The following is an 18,079-nucleotide window of genomic DNA, read 5'->3' as shown; positions in this document are numbered from 1 at the left end:
GGGTGTCACGCCTTTCCTCACGAGCTAAGTGCCCGCGCCACATCTCCTCGGTGATGTAGAAATCGGGAGTGGTACCTGCAAAAGGGTTAGATGAAGAAGGTGCGGTGTGTGTAGGTGATGCAGTAGGAATATCATGAGCTGGCGACTGGTCGCGTCGGTCATACTCATCATCTGTTCCTTGCCCTTCGTCCATAGGGACGTTAGGTGGTAAAGGACCGGTAAATGGCGGAGCATCAAGATCGTATGTCCAATTCCTCTCATGTCGCACATCCGTACGCTGAGAGCAAGGTAGGACAACGCTGGGTACAACTGCACCATGTATCATAAGATAGAAACCACCTTCTCGCTGCACCTTGCATAATTTCATATCTTTCAAAAACTTTAAGTTAATGGTGCGGTGAGGGAGTGGTTCCAAGGTGGCCAACTCAGCGTGTAGGTTTAACGCTCTAGCAATGGAGGTGATCAAACCACCGAAAGAGATGGTTCCTCCTTTCTTAAGGATGGCAGCCATATGAGCCAGCATGAAAGGAACAGGATTGATCCTGCGATCAGTGAGACAACCCTGTTAAAATAGTAATTCTCGGGCATTTACTTTGTTAGAATTTTCCCGGCTAAATATAGTACATGCCAAAATAAAATAAAACAAAATAAAGTAAAACAAAATTAAATAAAACAAAACAAAATAAAACAAAATACAATAGTAAAGTAAAACAAAATAAAACAAAATAGAATAATGGATATAAAAAAACATAATATATATATATATATATATATATATATATATATATATATATATATATATATATATACATATATATATATATATATATATATATATATATATATATATATATATATATATATATATATATATATATATGTATGTGAAGATTCAATAATTCACGAGTCCAGAGATCTTAGGAAATAAAGCAAGCATAATGTCATGGGAAATGATAAAAATAGGCATGAATAATAAGTACGGAAAAAAATAGGGAAATTCAAACGGTATTTCTCGGTCCATGATATATATGTGAAGATTCAATAATTCACGAGTCCAGAAATCTTAGGAAATAAAGCAAGCATAATGTCATGGGAAACGATAAAAATAGGCATGAATAATAAGTATGGAAAAAATAGGGAAATTCAAACGGTATTTCTCGGTCCATGATGGCATCAGCGCTCGGGATATAGTGGAGTCTCCTCGACTTTGTAGCCTCGGAGCTCCGTGATCTGGCGTCGGAGATCGACGATCTCATCATGCAGCATGTCAGTCTCGGTGTCGTGTGAGGCAACTGCTACCTCGACCTGCAGGGCAACATCAGCAAGCTCTTGGTGAAGCTCAGCTATCTCCATGCAAAGCTTAATCAATTCGGACTGCATGCTCGGAGTCTGGAGATTAGGATTGTTGGTACGAACTTTAATTCTGATCGGTGCAATCTTCGGCGTATCTACTATCTCTCCCTGCCCTTCTATGGCGTAGACCCAGTTGGCCTGATCAATGACACAAGTTATCTGAGGGTCAGGTAAAGTGAAGTAGTGTATGGTCTCATCCACAATTAACATCCTGTATTGATCCGGATGGAAAGAGGATCTCCTCATCAGACCACGGTCCAAACAAAAATCAACATCCATCGTGGTGTAGCTGCAATAAGATGTCAGGTGAGACAGTCTCCTATCGAGTCCCAGGGCTGAGGCTATGTGAGTCACAGTGCTTCCGACATGTACGGGGCTTGCAGCAGAGCGAGCATTAAGGTGTAAGCTCTCGATCAAGAAAGCTCCACAGTCTACCAGGCATGACTGAGTAGTACAGTACATGAAGAAAATCTCTTCAGCACTCACCTGCGCATCAGGGTCACTCTTCCCTATGAAGGTATGGGCAATGATCATCTGGAAGTATCGGAAAGCAGGGTTGTGAATTTTGTTGGAGATCTGGGTTGAAGGGTCAGGAGTACCTCCACATGTGATATCGCTCCAAAACTTCTCGACGTCTCGGCTCAAAAAATAGCTCATGGGGAGCTCGGACGAAGCATCATAGGCAGTCTGGAAACCAAGCAAGTCGCCGAAACGCTTGTGGTTGAAGGTATATTCTACCCCAAATAATCTGAAGTTAATGTATCCTCCATACTAGCGTGACCGACATAAGGCTCGTAGACAAGCGAGCTCAGGAACTCCAAAATCAGGTTCTTGTAAGTCACGTGCATAGCATTTGTATATTCATCCCACTGTAACTGATTGCATAAGTGCCTGACACTAGGCTCAATGCCCAATGCCTCCATGCAGCTCGAGTTGGGATATCTAGTAGGCAACATCGGATGCTGTGAAAGCATGTGTAACACCTGAAAATTTGCCCTCCTCTCTTGGGATTAGCTTAGCATATTGCATTTCATTTTGTAGGACATTAGGCACTACATCTTTGCATATCATGTGAAATAGGCAAGTCATCCTCCTAGGTCTTTCTCAGAAGATGGAGAGGTTAAGAGATGCAAGCCTGAGGGTCTCATAAGTTAATCACTAATCCTCTGAGGTTTGTGCTTCAATTAGGGTTTCTTGGTTCCTCAAGTAGGTTGGGTATTATCTTGGTTGAGATGGTACATCATCATCATCATGGTTCATTATTTCTGATCAGATTCCTTGGGATTAGGGTTTTGACCTCTGGTCAACCCTAATCAATGGCATTCTACCAGTCAGGGTCTTTCAAGGAGATGAGGTATTTATTGAGATGGAGATCATCATATGATTTTATTCAGCTTGTATAAGCTAGGGTTTCATTTTGGAGTTATTTCATCAAGTGTTGAAGGCTCAGAACCACAGTGCATGACCAAGTCAACTACAAGTCAATTACAAAGTCAAATGTGGATTTGAAGGTGGGAAGTGGTTAAAGATGTTTAATTCATGTTCCAACAAGTCTCATTTGACATTTCAAACATCAACATTGAAGAATTTGAAGTCGGGTCAAGACTTTCCAAAAATAGCAAGTGACCTATAATTTTGAACTTTCCAAAAATGGAAAGGTTTTAGACCAACTTCAACTCAAGATTACATCATCAAGAAAGCTTCAAATGAAATTTTGTCCAACATGAAAGTTGAAGATCTTTCTCTCCCATTTCCAAAAAGTCCAAGATCATGAATTTCTCATGTGTGGTTGAGGAGATATGGTCAAATCATGGCAAAGTGTGTTCAAAAGTTCAAATGGACATAACTTTCAAACCAAAACTCCAAAATGAGTGGTTCTTTTTGCATTTTGATCCTTATAACATGTATTTTCCAAGCATACCATTATTTGACATGAATTTCGTTTGCATAGGCATGTGCTCACTCATGAAGTTTTTGGAAGAAAATTGCATAACATCTTTTTGATTGATCATGAGCATATAAAACCAATCCAAAACCTTGCATGAACTCATTTTAAGTGGATTTGGGCCTTGAAAGAGCACTGTTCACGTGCATGGGGGTGCATGAAGTGAAAATCTCATTTTTGCACAAACACCTTCCAACTTACTAATCACAATTGCATTTGGCTTAAGCTGGTTTTAAACAGGATTAGCATGGAGTATATATACTTAACCCTAACTGTTTTGATCATGAGCAACATTTCAGATCTAGAATCACAAAATTCTCAAAACTTTTCTCTCAAACTTTTTTCCAAATTTCTTCAAACAAGAGCATCCTCTATTGATCAATTCATCATCCTGAAGTATTGTTGAGAAGGTTTGGACGTGGAATCAAGAGAAACCGTGGCATATTGAGCTGGATTTGAAGCTTGAAGGTTCCATGGCAGTTGAAGATTAAGCTGGTGTCGTGCATCCTTGAGCTTCAATTTCATCATCATTCACCTCACTAAGCATATTGGAAGAGTTCTGGAGCATCACAAGCCTTGAAGCAAGCTGAATCCAGTTTTGTTCATCAAGAGGTCAGTTTTTTGATCTCAATAATTCTCAAAATCTTTGTGATATTTGTGTAGATCGTGGTTTGGTGATGATGCTGATGTAAAATTCGAGTGATTTGGTGCCCTATACACAAAGTTATGTTCAATTAAAGTTTTGATGTCAATTTTTGATTCCTTCGATCTGAACGTGCATTGATGTTTTTGCATGAATTATTGTTGGATTCTTGATGTATGTGGAAGGATGAGTTGATTGATATAGGTTTTGTTAGTTTCTGGATCAATTTCTGAAATCTGGAAAAAATCGTATGAAGATCTTCATGATCTTCATCTTCCATGCGTGAACTCATACTGTTCCCAGTTTTGCTACGAATTGGCTAGGTTTTAGCTACGAAACTTCTTGGTTAGCTACGAAATTCAAAGCGCGCCAGGTTTAGGGTTAGAGTCCAAACGCTGTCGTTTGGTTGATGCGCGCGCTTGTAGTTCAAATCTGGCACCGGTTCGAATCTGAGCGAGAGGACTTTTTCAAATTGCCATACATTATTCCTTTTCCCTCCATATTTCATACCTTGGCTCCATTTTCATTTTCAAAATTTCTCCAAACTTCAAAAAATTATATAAAAATGAAAAATGCTCCAATTGATCTCCAATTTTTTGCATTGTGTTCCTTATCTTGTCTGCTTTTTTTATGATTATTGAATTGCAAGTTGTGCCTGGCTTAAAAAATGATTTGTCCTAGGGTGTTTGAACATGTATCCATTCATGATAGTGCCTTATTCATTTGATCATAAAATGCTTGTTTCTTATCCAATGCTTCTGAAATTTTGTGTGTGGATTCTAGACATGTTGAGTGATATTTTGGCTTTGGTTTGAGATTTTTTCCATGCTCCCATTCTGTTTTATGTTCATGCTAGTTTGGTGTGACAATTTGTGTCACACATGTGATTGTTTGAATTATGCTATGTGATTGCCATGCCTAATAATGTCCAATGCTCCTGATTTTTTGTACGATGATCATGTTATATGTCCTGTTTACTCATGAATTTTTCCAAGATTATTTGAGTCATTTTTGATTTGATGTGCATTTGTTTCTTCTGATGTCTCAATGTGATCACCATTTGCATACCTTGCCATGTATTGCTCATGAAATGAATATGATTAATGATTTTGATGTGGGACTTTTTGAGATTTGTTCTTGATTGGATAAGGTTGATTCATGTTAAATTTGAGGTTCTGTTTTGACTTTTTTCTCCATATTTGACCCTAGGCTTTGACCTAGTGGTTTATGGCTTACATGTGGGCTTTGATTTCAGGTTTAAACATCCAAGTCCATAGTTGATGATGCTTCCTCATTTGAGCATTGATGTTTGCTCTTGATCACTAACACTTGTGTGTTTTGTAGGTTGATGCTAACTCATTTGAGTTTGCCTTGTGGCTTGCACATTGTGAACATTGTTTGTCTGTTTGTTATTGCCTGTTGATTGTTTGTCTGTACAGTTGAACTGATTGGTTTAGATTTTTCACAGGTACCTAAGTGGCTTTGAGTTCATTTTGAACTTGCTTTGCTTGGTTGCTTAACCACTGAGGTATAATTCTTCTGACTTCATGTAGTCTGGAAGACCTGTCCTGTTATGTGGGCAGGCACCTGTCTGAAGCCCTCCTTAAGAGGCAATGCTTGTGAATGTTTACTTTTGTGCCAAGCAGGTAAAGACCTCTTAAGAGGCAATTGGCAGATAAAAGAGATGTGTAATCCATCTCCTGCTACTCAGTGTGTCATTCACTTTGCTCACACACCATGTGTTGATGCATTGTGAATAAAAAACCCAAACTCCTGTTGAGTCAGTCATCTGTGGAGAAGAGTTCCTACATTCTGAACTCCCACATTCTCTATTTGAGTCAAGCTCTCCCAGGCCAGGGATAAGAGCTGTGAGGTCTTATCCTCACTTCCCATTTCATCTGCTTCACCCTAACTCTCAATGTTAGGGTTAAGAGCTAACCACACCCCATTCTAGTTGGCTTGCTTTTGCAGCCTAGCCTTGTATGAGCCTAATTGCTTGCATATAGTGTGTGTGATTGTTTATTGTGCTTGTGTTTGTTTGACTGTGCTGTTTAGGATAGCTTGCTCCCTGTGCAAGTTAGATAGAAACCTCAACCTAGGACCATGGTGGATTTACATGATAACTATTAGGCTCGAGTCAGGCTCCCTTCTAGTTTGTCATTTCCCAGTCTCTGGTTAGGTTAGAAGTACTTTCCCTGCGTAGGGGAACTACGTCGCCCTGATCCTCATACCAGATGACGTACGTAGGCAGGAGATGAGCTGATCTCTCCGGGCGCCCTTTTCTTTTTCAACCCTTTGTGTGCGTTTGGAGTCTGACGTAAGTCCAGCAATTGGCAGTTGGTTTCCTGTGTCTTGTTTGCTTGTTGGAGTCTGACGTAAGTCCAGCGATTGGCAGTTGGTTTCCTGTGTGTGTTTGTTGGTTCGGAGTCTGATGTAAGTCCAGCGATTGGCATTCGGTTTCCATGTTTGCCTGTTTGTGTGGAGTCTGACGTAAGTCCAGCGATTGGCAGTCGGTTTCCTGTGTGGTTTTGTTTGGCGTGCGTTAGCCGAGCTACGAGTGCTCTGATTCTTCTCTGGTTAGAGAAGATACGTATGCATAGGATGCGACATCCTAGCGAGCACGTTTCCCCGGTCCCGAACTACGTCGACTCGGATGTCTGTGTCTGACAGACTACATAGGCCCAGGATGTGATATCCTGCCGAGTCCCGTTTCTTTTGTCTTTCTGTGTTTGTTTCCAGCCTCGTACAGTTTGTGAGCAGTGTTTAGCAACCTTTCTTCTATTCTTTTGTGCGTGGATCCCGTCGAGTACGACGGATGCGTAGGGGTGCTAATACCTTCCCTTCGCATAATCGACTCCCGATCCCATCTTTCTCTGGTCGCGAGACCATGTCTTTTCCAGGTTTACTTCGAGCGTTTCCTTTCCCTCTTTTGGGATAAATAACGCACGGTGGCGGCTCTGTTTGTTTTGTCTTGCCCGCCGGTTTTTCGCGTAATGCGACAGCTGGCGACTCTGCTGGGGACTTATAGAGAGTTGACCTCTTGCTGGTCCATCTTCCCTAAGCGAGTCACTCCTAGCGTTCTCTAGGATAGTTTAGGTTGCTTGTGTTGCTCTATTTATTGCATTTATGATTATTATGTTGTGTATATATTTGCATAAATGTTTGCATGCATCATACTATCATTGTGTTGTCTTCTGTACAGGTGGTTCCTCTGATTTGGGGTGGGTGTTCTGAGTGGGGCTAAAACCCAGGCCCGAGTATACACCTAGGATTAGTGTGGTCTCATGTTGCCTCTCATGTTAGGTCAACATGTTTTTGGCGACGTGACATACCACAAGCCGGACGAGGTTCATTTGAGAGTGCTCTTCCTTTGTGGAGTATCCACTTTGGTTGATTCACCTCATCTGAGTTGGTGACTTCGGTGACCGATATTTCCCGGATCTTTGGTTTAGAGGATCTTATTAGAGCTGCAACGGCACACCCGAAAGGGCAAACCCGTTGAGTATCTTTGCCCGATTGTCGAGACCATTATCCGCCTTAGGATGACCTGATTAGAATTCACCTGTGAGGGGAGGGTTGATTCTTACAGATGCATGTTCTGATGGTGACTTTGATGGTGACTAATGGTTCAACCGTTGATCAGAGTTATATTTATAAGTCGGATTTATGGGCATTTATTTCCGAGACGCCAGAATTCTGTCCGTGATATGTATCAATGGGGATCCGTTTATTTCAGGATTCCCTGGGCTGGTTCAGAGGGTCTTGTGGTTATCTGTTCAGAGGATCTCTGGTGATGATGGTGATATATCCTTCGGTTCCGTTTATTTCGGAACCTTGAGTGGGATTTGTGGTTACATATTCCTTCAGATGGTTGTGATCAGTTCAGAGGCCGTAACTCAGTGCAGTGGATGTTCAGATGACTTGGAGGATGGCATAGTGCATTGCATTCATACATCAACATCATTCACATTTTGCATTTATGTGCATCTAACACATGTTTATCCATATGCAGGGGACATTTTTGATTGAGATCCTGGTTGAGAGACTTCTTTGTTCCAGACATGAGGACCGGTTTGAAAAACGATGTTGTCTACAGTTTCTTCGACCCAGAGATTGGTGTGCTGAGAGATATGATAGCATTGATTACACCTGGCCATGTGGGGATGTTCCGTGAGGCATACGGTGGTATTCTGAAGTTGGCTTTCAGGCTCACAGACAGTGATAGGAGCGCCATCCATACTCTTCTCCAGTTTTATGACCCTGGTTTGAGATGTTTCGTCTTCCCGGATTACCTATTGGGACCTTTGATGGAGGACTATGCTAGCATCCTGGGTATTCAGATCAGAGATCAGATTCTATTCTATGTCACTAAGGGGGAACCTGATGTTGCTGAGATTTCTCGTGCTCTTTATTTGAGCCCGGAGGTGACCAAGGGGGGTTTGAAGGAGAAAGGAAAGTTACCCGGTTTTCATCTAAGTTTCTTGGAGGCTAAAGCCAAGGAGCATGTTGTTGTGGGTAATTGGAGGGTCGTCTGTGCTTTGATTGCTGTGAGCATCTATGGGACCATCCTGTTTCCTAATCAGAAGAACTTTGTGGACATTAATGCTATCAGGTTGTTTATGCAGAGGAATCCCATTCCTACTCTGGTTGGGGATGTTTATTACTCAGTCCATAATCGGAACGAGAAGCGGCGTGGGGGATTGATCAGATGTTGTGCTCAGTTGTTGTACAAGTGGTTCATGGGGTATTTGCCTTCCAGAGGTGCCTTTGTCTTTCTTGATCCTACTGTTAAATGGTCAATCAGACTGATGGGTTTGCGAGCCAAGGACATAGCTTGGACTCACAATGGTATGGCTGGACGAGATTTCATTTACAGTTGTGGGAGTCTTCCCAATATACCTCTTATAGGAGTTCAAGGTTGCATTAATTACAACCCGGTGCTTCTTAGGAGACAGATGGGATTTGCTGTGGAGGGTCCTCCTCTTGGACGAGAGATTCATGAGTCTTTCTACTTCCAATTGAGGGTAATCAGCCAAAGTTGAGGCAAGTGTCTGATGAATGGCGCGATATTCAGAGAAAGGGCAAGGTTCCTTTTGGCAAGGTTAACAGCAGGTCTTTTCCTCCATTTGATGATTGGCTTAGGAAGAGGATTGAGCTCACACATCTACCATTTCCTGGAGGTGATCCTTGGTGTCCTTTGATTGAGGGGCCACGTTCTTATGTCAGTATGGAAGAGCTCCTTGAGATGAAGAAAGCCAGAGATCAGCTGCAAGCAGAGAAGACTGAGTTGGAGATGAGTGTTGCTAGAATTCAGATAGCTAATCAGGAAATCAAAGGGAAAATGGAAGACCAGGATAAGAGACATGTCATGGAAGTGAAGCGCTTTAAGGTAGACACCGCTTATTATGGCAAGATCAGCCAAGCATTGGAGTCGTCTACAAAGGAGCACGACATCACCAAGGAGAGGTTGGCTAGAGCTTCGAAGGTCATCGAAGACGAGAAGAGGAGACAAATCCTTGTGAAGGATAGGAGAGATGCCAGAGCCAAAGTCCTTGCCACAGAATGGGAAGCTGAGAGAGCGAAGATTATTGCTGAGAGAGATCATTATCTTGATGAGAGGGATCATTACTTCAGACAGATGAAGATTCACCAGAAGGAGGTGGGGAGATTGCAGCAGGAGAACACCGAGCTCAGGTTCGCCGTGAAGTTTACCAGGATGGTTGATGATGTAGGGCCTTCTGTGGGACCTTCGTCGGACTAGACCTTTCTTATTTGTGTTGGATTACCGTCAGGCCTGTTGACGGAATTCACTTGCTTGTATTTCCTTTCTGTTTCTGGAGAATTGTATTTGATTGGTATCAGACTTGATGTATGATTCTCGCACTTATTGTGCACTTTTGGTATACAATGGTTATTTTCATTCAGTGATCGATCTTCAAGCTTTATTTGCTTTCCTGTATGCACTCACATAGCACAGACATGGTTGGGTGGTATCTTTGCTAAATCATAATTCTCTGCACTGTATGACAAAATCAATCGATGAATGTCAGAATATTGCTGTCGAATTATTATCTGTCTCGATGAAGGCAGGATCGAAAGACAGAGTGTTCCTCATATGGATAGACAGTGCATTCATGCATAATCATAATAACTTGTCTTCTATTTTGCAGGTGTCGGTTTCTAACGTGCTTGATTGTTACAGGAATCATTGCTCGTGCGCGTAGAATCATTCCCTTGCACACAACCCGTCCACACAGATACTTTACCAGACGCAACACACCCAGGCTGATGGATCTACCCAACGCGGATATTCTTGAGCTGAAGGAGAAAATGAACGAACTGATCAATGTTATGCAAGGGTTTGCCATGGGGCAAAAAGCACTTGCTGATAAAGTGGAGAAGCTCGAGCGGGCTTCAGCTGCCAACAGTGGTATTAATTTGGAGGGTGTCTCCAACCATGGCCTTGGTGGTTCCAGGGATGGAGGAGATCTCGGAAAGAAGACAACTGTTGGCATGGCGATCAACAATGGGGGTGGTTTTGGTGCTGCCACAAGCGGTAGACCAGGTCCGATGGGCAATAATTTGAAGGACAGTCTGTTTCCTCCTTTCTTTGGGGCTGAGGAGGATAGAGAGGAAGACAGAGAAGCAGATCAGTTCTCCATGTTGAATGAACAATTTGGCCAATACGGTGTTCAACCGCCAAATAAAGAGATTCAGGTGCTGGCGGAGAAGATAAGGGCCTTGGAAAGCCATGTTACTCCGGGGGTTGTTAATATGTCGAACATGGGGCTGGTTGAGGGGATTGTGATCCCACAAAAATTTAAAGCGCCTGCGTTTGACAAATGCAATGGGAGTTCTTGCCCGGAAACCCATCTCCAGGCTTTTGTCCGTAAGATTTCTGCTTATACAATGGACCAGAAGCTATGGATGTACTTCTTCCAGGACAGTCTGTCTAGGGGGTCTTTGGAATGGTACACCAAGCTGAGGTCGTCTGATATCAAGAGCTGGCAGGATCTTGGTGATGCATTCTTTAAACAGTACCAGTTCAACGCTGATATGGCTCATAGCCGTACCCAATTGCAGGGTATGTCTCAGAAGCCTAATGAAGGGTTTAAGGAATATGCACAGAGGTGGAGGGAGCTGGCTGCCCGAGTCCAACCTCCTTTGATGGATAAAGAAATGTAGGATCTATTTATGGGTACCCTTCAGGGGACATTTGCAGAAAGGATGGTTGGTTGCCCGGTTACTAACTTTGCTGATATAGTGGTGGCTGGAGAAAGAATTGAAAGTTGGTTGAAGCTGGGGAAGATACGGGGTAACGCTTCGTCGTTTGGATCGAAGAAGCCCTTTGGGAATGGTCAGAGGAAGAAGGAGGGTGATACCAGCGCTGTGTATACCCAAAAAGGACAGAGTAGGGATCGTTACTACCATCACACTGCTGCGGTAACCATTCCTGTTGATAATCAACAACCGCAACAACAACGACAGCCATTTCAACAGAGACCGCAGAGGGCCGGGTATCAAGTAAGAGGACGAATGAATGATCGTCAATTTGATAGGCTGCCTGTGACCTATTCATTCTTGCTGAAGAAGTTGAAAGACTTGGGGTTGGTTCAGCTGAGGACGTTGGCACCGTTGAGACCTGATCAGAGGCCGGCCAGTTTCGATGAGAAACGCCAAATGTGAATTTCACTCAGGTGCCCCTGGACACAACGTAGAAAATTGCAAAGCTTTTAAGCATGTGGTCCAGGACTTGGTGGATTCTAAAGCTATCAACTTTGCTCCATCTCCAAATGTGAATGCTAATCCCATGCCCACGCATGGTCAAATGGGGGTGAATGCAATTTCTGAAGAGGGCAGAATCGGGTTGATGAGTGTAGACCAGTTGAAGACTCCGTTGGCTGAGGTCAAAAGACAATTGTTGAAGAGTGGGGTCTTCCCGGGTTGTGATGACTGTTGTGCTACGTGCACTGTTGCTATCAATGGGTGTGTTTTCTTGAGGAAGGTTGTCCAGAAGATGATGGATGAGGGAGGCCTCAGATTTGAGAAGGTTGATTTGGTGAAGGAAGATGTCTCCACCATAACCATCTACTTCGATCCGGTTGATTTGTCAACGCTGGCAGATGCGGCTCCAGTTACTATCACGGTACCTGGGCCAATTCCTTATGACAAAGATGACGCCGTGCCATGGCATTATGGTGGAGAAGTATACTGTAATGGGGAAAAGTTGGATGATCAGACTGCGGATGAAATCACCGTTTCAAAGGTGGATAATGCCGGACCTAGTGGTTTCACTCGCAGTGGAAGGTTGTTTGCCCCTGATGCTTTGAGAAGTGGGGAAGGAGAAAAAGAAAAGAAAGATAAGGCCGAGGCTTTAGCCAGGGCGAGAGGGAAGCAGGTGGTAAATGAGGGTACTCCTGTGGTGACACCGGCGCCTGGTGGGTCAGAGAAAGAACTTGATGATGAAGCTGAAGATTTTCTAAGAATCATCAAGAAGTCAGAATACAAGCTTGTGGACCATTTGCAATAGACCCCATCCAAGATCTCGATCTTGTCATTATTGCTGAGCTTCGAGGGGCATAGAGAGGCTTTGCTAAAAATCCTGAAGAGAGCCTATGTTCCTCAAGAGATCACAATTAATCAGTTGGAGACGGTGGTGTCAAATGTCAATGCCAGCCATGGGCTGGGTTTCACCGATCTTGATTTAACCGTGGATGGGCGTAATCATAATCGGGTTTTACACATTGCAATGGAGTGTAAAGGAGCAGTGCTTTCGCACGTGTTGGTTGATACCGGTTCCTCTTTAAATGTGTTGCCAAAGAAAGCCCTGGCGAAGCTGGACTATGAAGGGTTAATTTTGACGCCCACTGACCTGATAGTGAGAGCTTTTGACGGTTCGAAGCTGTCGCAACCTGAAAAATACAGAGGTGCGAAAAAACAATCGGCGAAAGAAAAGACAGAAGAGTCGCCACCGTGCATTATTTATCCCAAAGGAGGGAAAGGAAACGCTCGAAGTAAACCTGAAGAGAGGAAAGGAAAAGACAAGGTCTCGCAACCAAATCTTGGGTTCGGGAGTCGATTATGCGAAGGGAAGGTATTAGCACCCCTACGCATCCGTAGTACTCTACGGGATCCACTCTTGTTGTTTCTTGTCTAAAGGGTGTGTGTTTATCTAATATACTATTTATTAAAAGGGTCAAGAGAAAAATGACTCGCACAGATATCGCATCCATTACATACGTATCTCATCTGAATATGAGAATCAGAGTCTTCGTAGCTCGGGTACCTATGGGTGAAAGAGATGTGTGCTCGCTAAGACATCGCGTCTTATGCCTACATATCTCATCTAGAATGAGAATCAGAGCATAATGTAGTTCGGCTAACTAACGGGAACAAAAGTCTCGATTGCAACTAGGGCAAGAGAAAGGGAAGGTCTCGATCGCAACGAGGGCGAGAGAAAGGATCGCAACGAGGGCGAAAGCAAACAAGGATTAGTTGTTAGTTGTTAGTCAAACTCGGCAAGACATCGCATCTTGTGCCTACGTATCTCATCTGAACATGAGAATCAGAGTTGTCATAGTTCGGCTACATAGGGAAAACAAAACACACGCACAAAAAGGCAAACATGGAACCCGAACGCCAATCGCTGGACTTACATCGGACTCCGAACCAACAAACACACATAGGAAACCAACTGCCAATCGCTGGACTTATGTCAGACTCCTACACACACAAAGGGTTTAACCGGACGCTGAATCGTCAGAAGCAACAACAGAGTTGAACAAACAAGCTAACAGGGAGTCTGGTACTCGAGCCTGCTAGCTGTCAAGCAAACACACACAAAAAAGGAAAAGAGTGCCCGGAGAGATCTCGTACGACCTCCTGCCTACGTACCTCATCTGGTATGAGGATCAGAGCAACGTAGTTCCCCTACATAGGGATTGCCATCTGAATATGGACTTACAAAGGAGGATACCAGTCGTGTCAAAGGAGAGTGGGCGATGTGTTCACGTCCTAGCAGTAGGTGTCGCAGCTCGCTGAATCGAGTCTTAGGCAGTTACCTCTTTGCAATAGAACGGACTACATGCCACAAGATCGGAGACGCTCGGAGAGGTCTAGAAGTGGGGGAGCTATGCCCTAGAGTTGTCATGCAATGTGTACTTAAGTGTTAGGATTTACAAATGGGAATATCTACCTAATGTTAGCATGCAAAGAATATGGGAATTCTACCTATGTTATCATACAAAAGGACATGGGGATTCTACCTATGTTATCATACAAAAGGATATGGGAAACCTACCTATGTTATCATACAAAAGGATATGGGAAAACTACCTATGTTATCATACAAAGGGTTATGGGAAACCTACCTATGCTATCATACAAAGGGTTCTATCTAATGGGTGCTACCTAATCGGAACAAGAATCGACGAATGGAGCAAGGAGAAGTGTTAGGGATAAGGGTAGATGGCGACGCATGAAGCAATCGACTTACAAGGTTGATGGCGATGCATAAAGCAATCGGCTTACAAGGTTGATGGCGATGCATAAAGCAATCGACTTACAAAAGGGTGGATGAATACGTGCTGGTTCTGTTAGGTTTTGAAAAAATGATTACTCGACGTTGGATCGAGGTTTTGATCTTGCTTTGAAATGGTTATCGAATGCTCATTTTAATTCTTATATTTACAGATGAATAAAGAATGAAAAAATATTATACATTTCATGGGAGAGGGATACATTTGTTATGAATGTGGATTGTTCATGGCAAACAAACAATAATAATACATGCCTCATACACCATACAAGTAGGCCACAGTTAATCAAACAAGTAAGATATAAACAAGTATATAATCGAATCAAATAATCAAAGAATGAAATAATGAAGCATTAAACAATGTATGAGTGTAAGTGCAAGGGACATGTCTCATTGTAAGGAAGCCCAAGAGTAAGCTATGTGAGGTTGATGGCGATGCTTAAAAAGCAATCGACTTACAAGGGTGTGGAAAAATGGGCTCGATGTTAAATCGAGAAAAAGTGACATTTATCATTATCCTTTTTTGAAATGTTTTTTTTTATCAATGGAATTGAGATGATTTATCATGATTGGAACACAACTCACACATAAAAACAAATAATTTGTACAAACGAAATAGCAAGCACGAGTATAATAATTCACATAAATCCCAAAGAAAAAATAATCACCTAAGTTATATTAAAAATAACATAATAAAAATGAACAAACCATATAAACATGTTAGTTAAGTAGCAAGACCACATAATCAAATATGAGAATTAAAGAAAATATGAAAAAATGAAAAAAAATGTTAAAAGAAAACCAAGACAACACCCCTGGGTATCGAACCCAGGACCAAAGAGGAAGTGAGTTATCCCCACCTCCACTAGGCCAATGACTTGATTACTGCTAGATTAAGACCAACAAAAAATAAGTTCTAACCGAGAATTCCCCAAGGAAGAAAACGAGAGGGCCCCAACCTGGGCCGCCGGGTTGAGGATTGGCTAGAGCCCAAAAAACTAAGTTCCAAATTCGGGTCAAAAGAGGCCCATTTCAAAATATCCCACCGTGTGAACAGAGAAAAGATTCCAACGGTCACCCTAGCCGCATGGCTGTTGGGTGACGGATTCAAGGGAATTGAACGCCATCAATAACATTGATGCTATGGTGCCAGTTCCAAAACACAAACCCTCCTCCCAATATTCAAAAGGCTTAAAACAGTGATTGTTGATAAAGCCAAACAGATTCACACACAACCAACACAGAAAAATCGGTACTGAGAGTTCTTGAGTTAAAAACAAATTTCAACACAGGCCATAGCTTTCTGGATCTAAAAAGGGGAGTGAGCTACAACTCAGAGGTTCACCGGAACCAGCAAGCAGGGTACCGGCAAAGCAAACAATCGAAAGCCAAGAATCAATGAAAACAAAAATGGAGCTTCAACCTTCTTGGAGGTTTGAAGAAAAGGAGTAAAGGAGAGAAGACTTTACCGGAGCCTTACAATTTCAGTGATATCCCGATGGAAAGTAAGTATAGTTTGTTCTGCCGGTTATTTCTTGTCCTCGCTTCTCCTGTTCTTCTATCTTTTGGTTTTCCTTGTATTGAAATTTTTTTTTTAGGGTTTTGATTCAATTCCGCCTCCCATCTCTCAAATTTTCCTCTCCTTTTATGCTCTGCTGATTAGGGTTTCAAAGGGTGCCCTTTTGTGTTGCAGAAGAGTAAATTTGCAAACCACTTTTGGTGTTCTCAGAATCAAATTGCCTATTTGATGCTAGGCTAGAAACGGTATCCTGAGCTCGTGCTTTCTTCCTTGAATTTTATCTCTATTCCAATTTGGGAATTTTTCTGACTTTTGCACTTTGACTGTTGGCTAATTAACTTTACCTTTTTACTGCAGTGAAAATGGTGTCTGATGAATTTCAATTTTGGTTCTTCAGCTTGTTAATCTCAACCTTTCTTTCGCAGGGTGATGTGAATGATATGCAACCTTGCTAATCTCGACCAGCTTCTTCTGCCATGGCCACTTACATGGTGAGTTTTTCGACTGTCAGTTAATGTACCATGCCAAGTTTGTCATTTGTGTTGCATGACAGGAGTTTGTACTCAGTGGCTTGCATCAATGTTGCTCTGCAGTTGGTGGATTGGTTCCATGTTGTTAAGTATGCCAAAGCTTTTGGTGCTAATGTTACTGTAATTAGTACTTCACTTTAGATGGTATCATTGATACAGTTTCTGCGAATCATCGAATTGTGCCTCTAATTGGATTACCGAAGTCTCATGGAAAACTTGTATTGGTTGGTGCACCAGATAAGCCTTTGGAGCTTCCTGTCTTTCCTTTACTTCAAGGCAGAAAGTTGGTTGCTGGAAGTGCGATTGGAGGGTTGAAAGAGACTCAAGAGATGATTGATTTTTCCTGCTAAACACAATATAAAACCTGAAATCGAAGTCATTGATATGGATTATGTTAACACTGCAATTGAGCGGCTCCTGAAAGCAGACGTCAAGTATCGATTTGTGATTGAGATTGGAAACTCTTTGAAACCAACTTCTTAAATTTCGCAGTTTGAATAGTCATTTGTTTTTCACTTCTTGTATGCAATAAGTGTTTTTGATAGTAGACATAGAATGTTTGCTGTGTACATTCGTTTTATTTGGTGGATGAGAAGATTACATCTTTGTACATCTAGATCATTTGCTAAAACCATTCCATCAGGCAATGATCCTGCTTTAGTTGATCGGTGTAAAATTTCAAGCAATTGGAATGTTTTTGAACCTGGGGCAGCACACATATCAAGTACAATGTGATTCGAATGTACATCTAAGAACAGAGGAGGCACCATGCTGACAGCTTCCTGTCTAGTGATATTTCCAATTTCATTTTCTAGCTTTAAGAATTCATGAAACCTCTTAAGTGATTGATTCTTCCTGAGCTGCATACGGGAAAAATTAGAATGCCAAGCAAGATTTTCAGGATACCATGGCAAGGGTCTAATAGCATCCTCCTCATCCCCTTCAAGAACAATGGCCTGGAGAGCACGTGCAAAGTCATTTTCCAGCTGGGACCGAATATCGGCATGAAAAAGGCTACTGGAATTGATTCTAAATGCTGCAGGTAATGGAGTTCTGAGGACTTGCATAAATGAATCCCATTCTTCTAGGGACACTATGTTCTGCTCCTTGTAATAGTGATCGAAATCGATATTTGCTCAAAAATGTCAAGACTTGTATTTTCTTGTGTGGAATCAAATGTAATGGCTTAAAATGACATGAAATGGATTGAAATGGTTTGAAAAATGATTTGAAATTTGGTTTTACCATTGGTTTATTTATGACTTGAATGACTTGACTGATAATGTACAAGAACAAGGCCATGAAATGAGACCATAAGGTTAGGGTTTTGACATAGTATCCATGAACCAATAATATGACTGGCAAGTGGCTAGAAACACAAGAAACTTGGTTTTTTTTCAGATGACCCAGACCATAGATGTATCCACAATCACAACACCATGACTTTGGATCAAAAACCAATCCTCATATAAGACCAGAGTAAGGTTAGGCCAAACGTGCTAAACAAAAGTGAAAACATAAAAAATTCAGGACCAAAATCGGGGTATGACAG

At 42.1% G+C, this 18,079-nt stretch overlaps 1 pseudogene; it reads left to right on the top strand.

Moving 5' to 3' along the window:
- The first annotated feature begins 16,518 nt into the window (after positions 1-16,518).
- Positions 16,519-17,087, top strand: LOC127102087 (8-hydroxygeraniol dehydrogenase-like; annotated as a pseudogene).
- The last annotated feature ends 992 nt before the right edge of the window (positions 17,088-18,079 follow it).

This window comes from Lathyrus oleraceus, chromosome 7 (genome assembly GCF_024323335.1).
Source record: "Lathyrus oleraceus cultivar Zhongwan6 chromosome 7, CAAS_Psat_ZW6_1.0, whole genome shotgun sequence".
Taxonomy (NCBI): domain Eukaryota; kingdom Viridiplantae; phylum Streptophyta; class Magnoliopsida; order Fabales; family Fabaceae; genus Lathyrus; species Lathyrus oleraceus.
The sequence above is the reverse complement of the archived record's forward strand: the minus strand, read 5'-3'. Positions and strand labels throughout refer to the sequence as shown.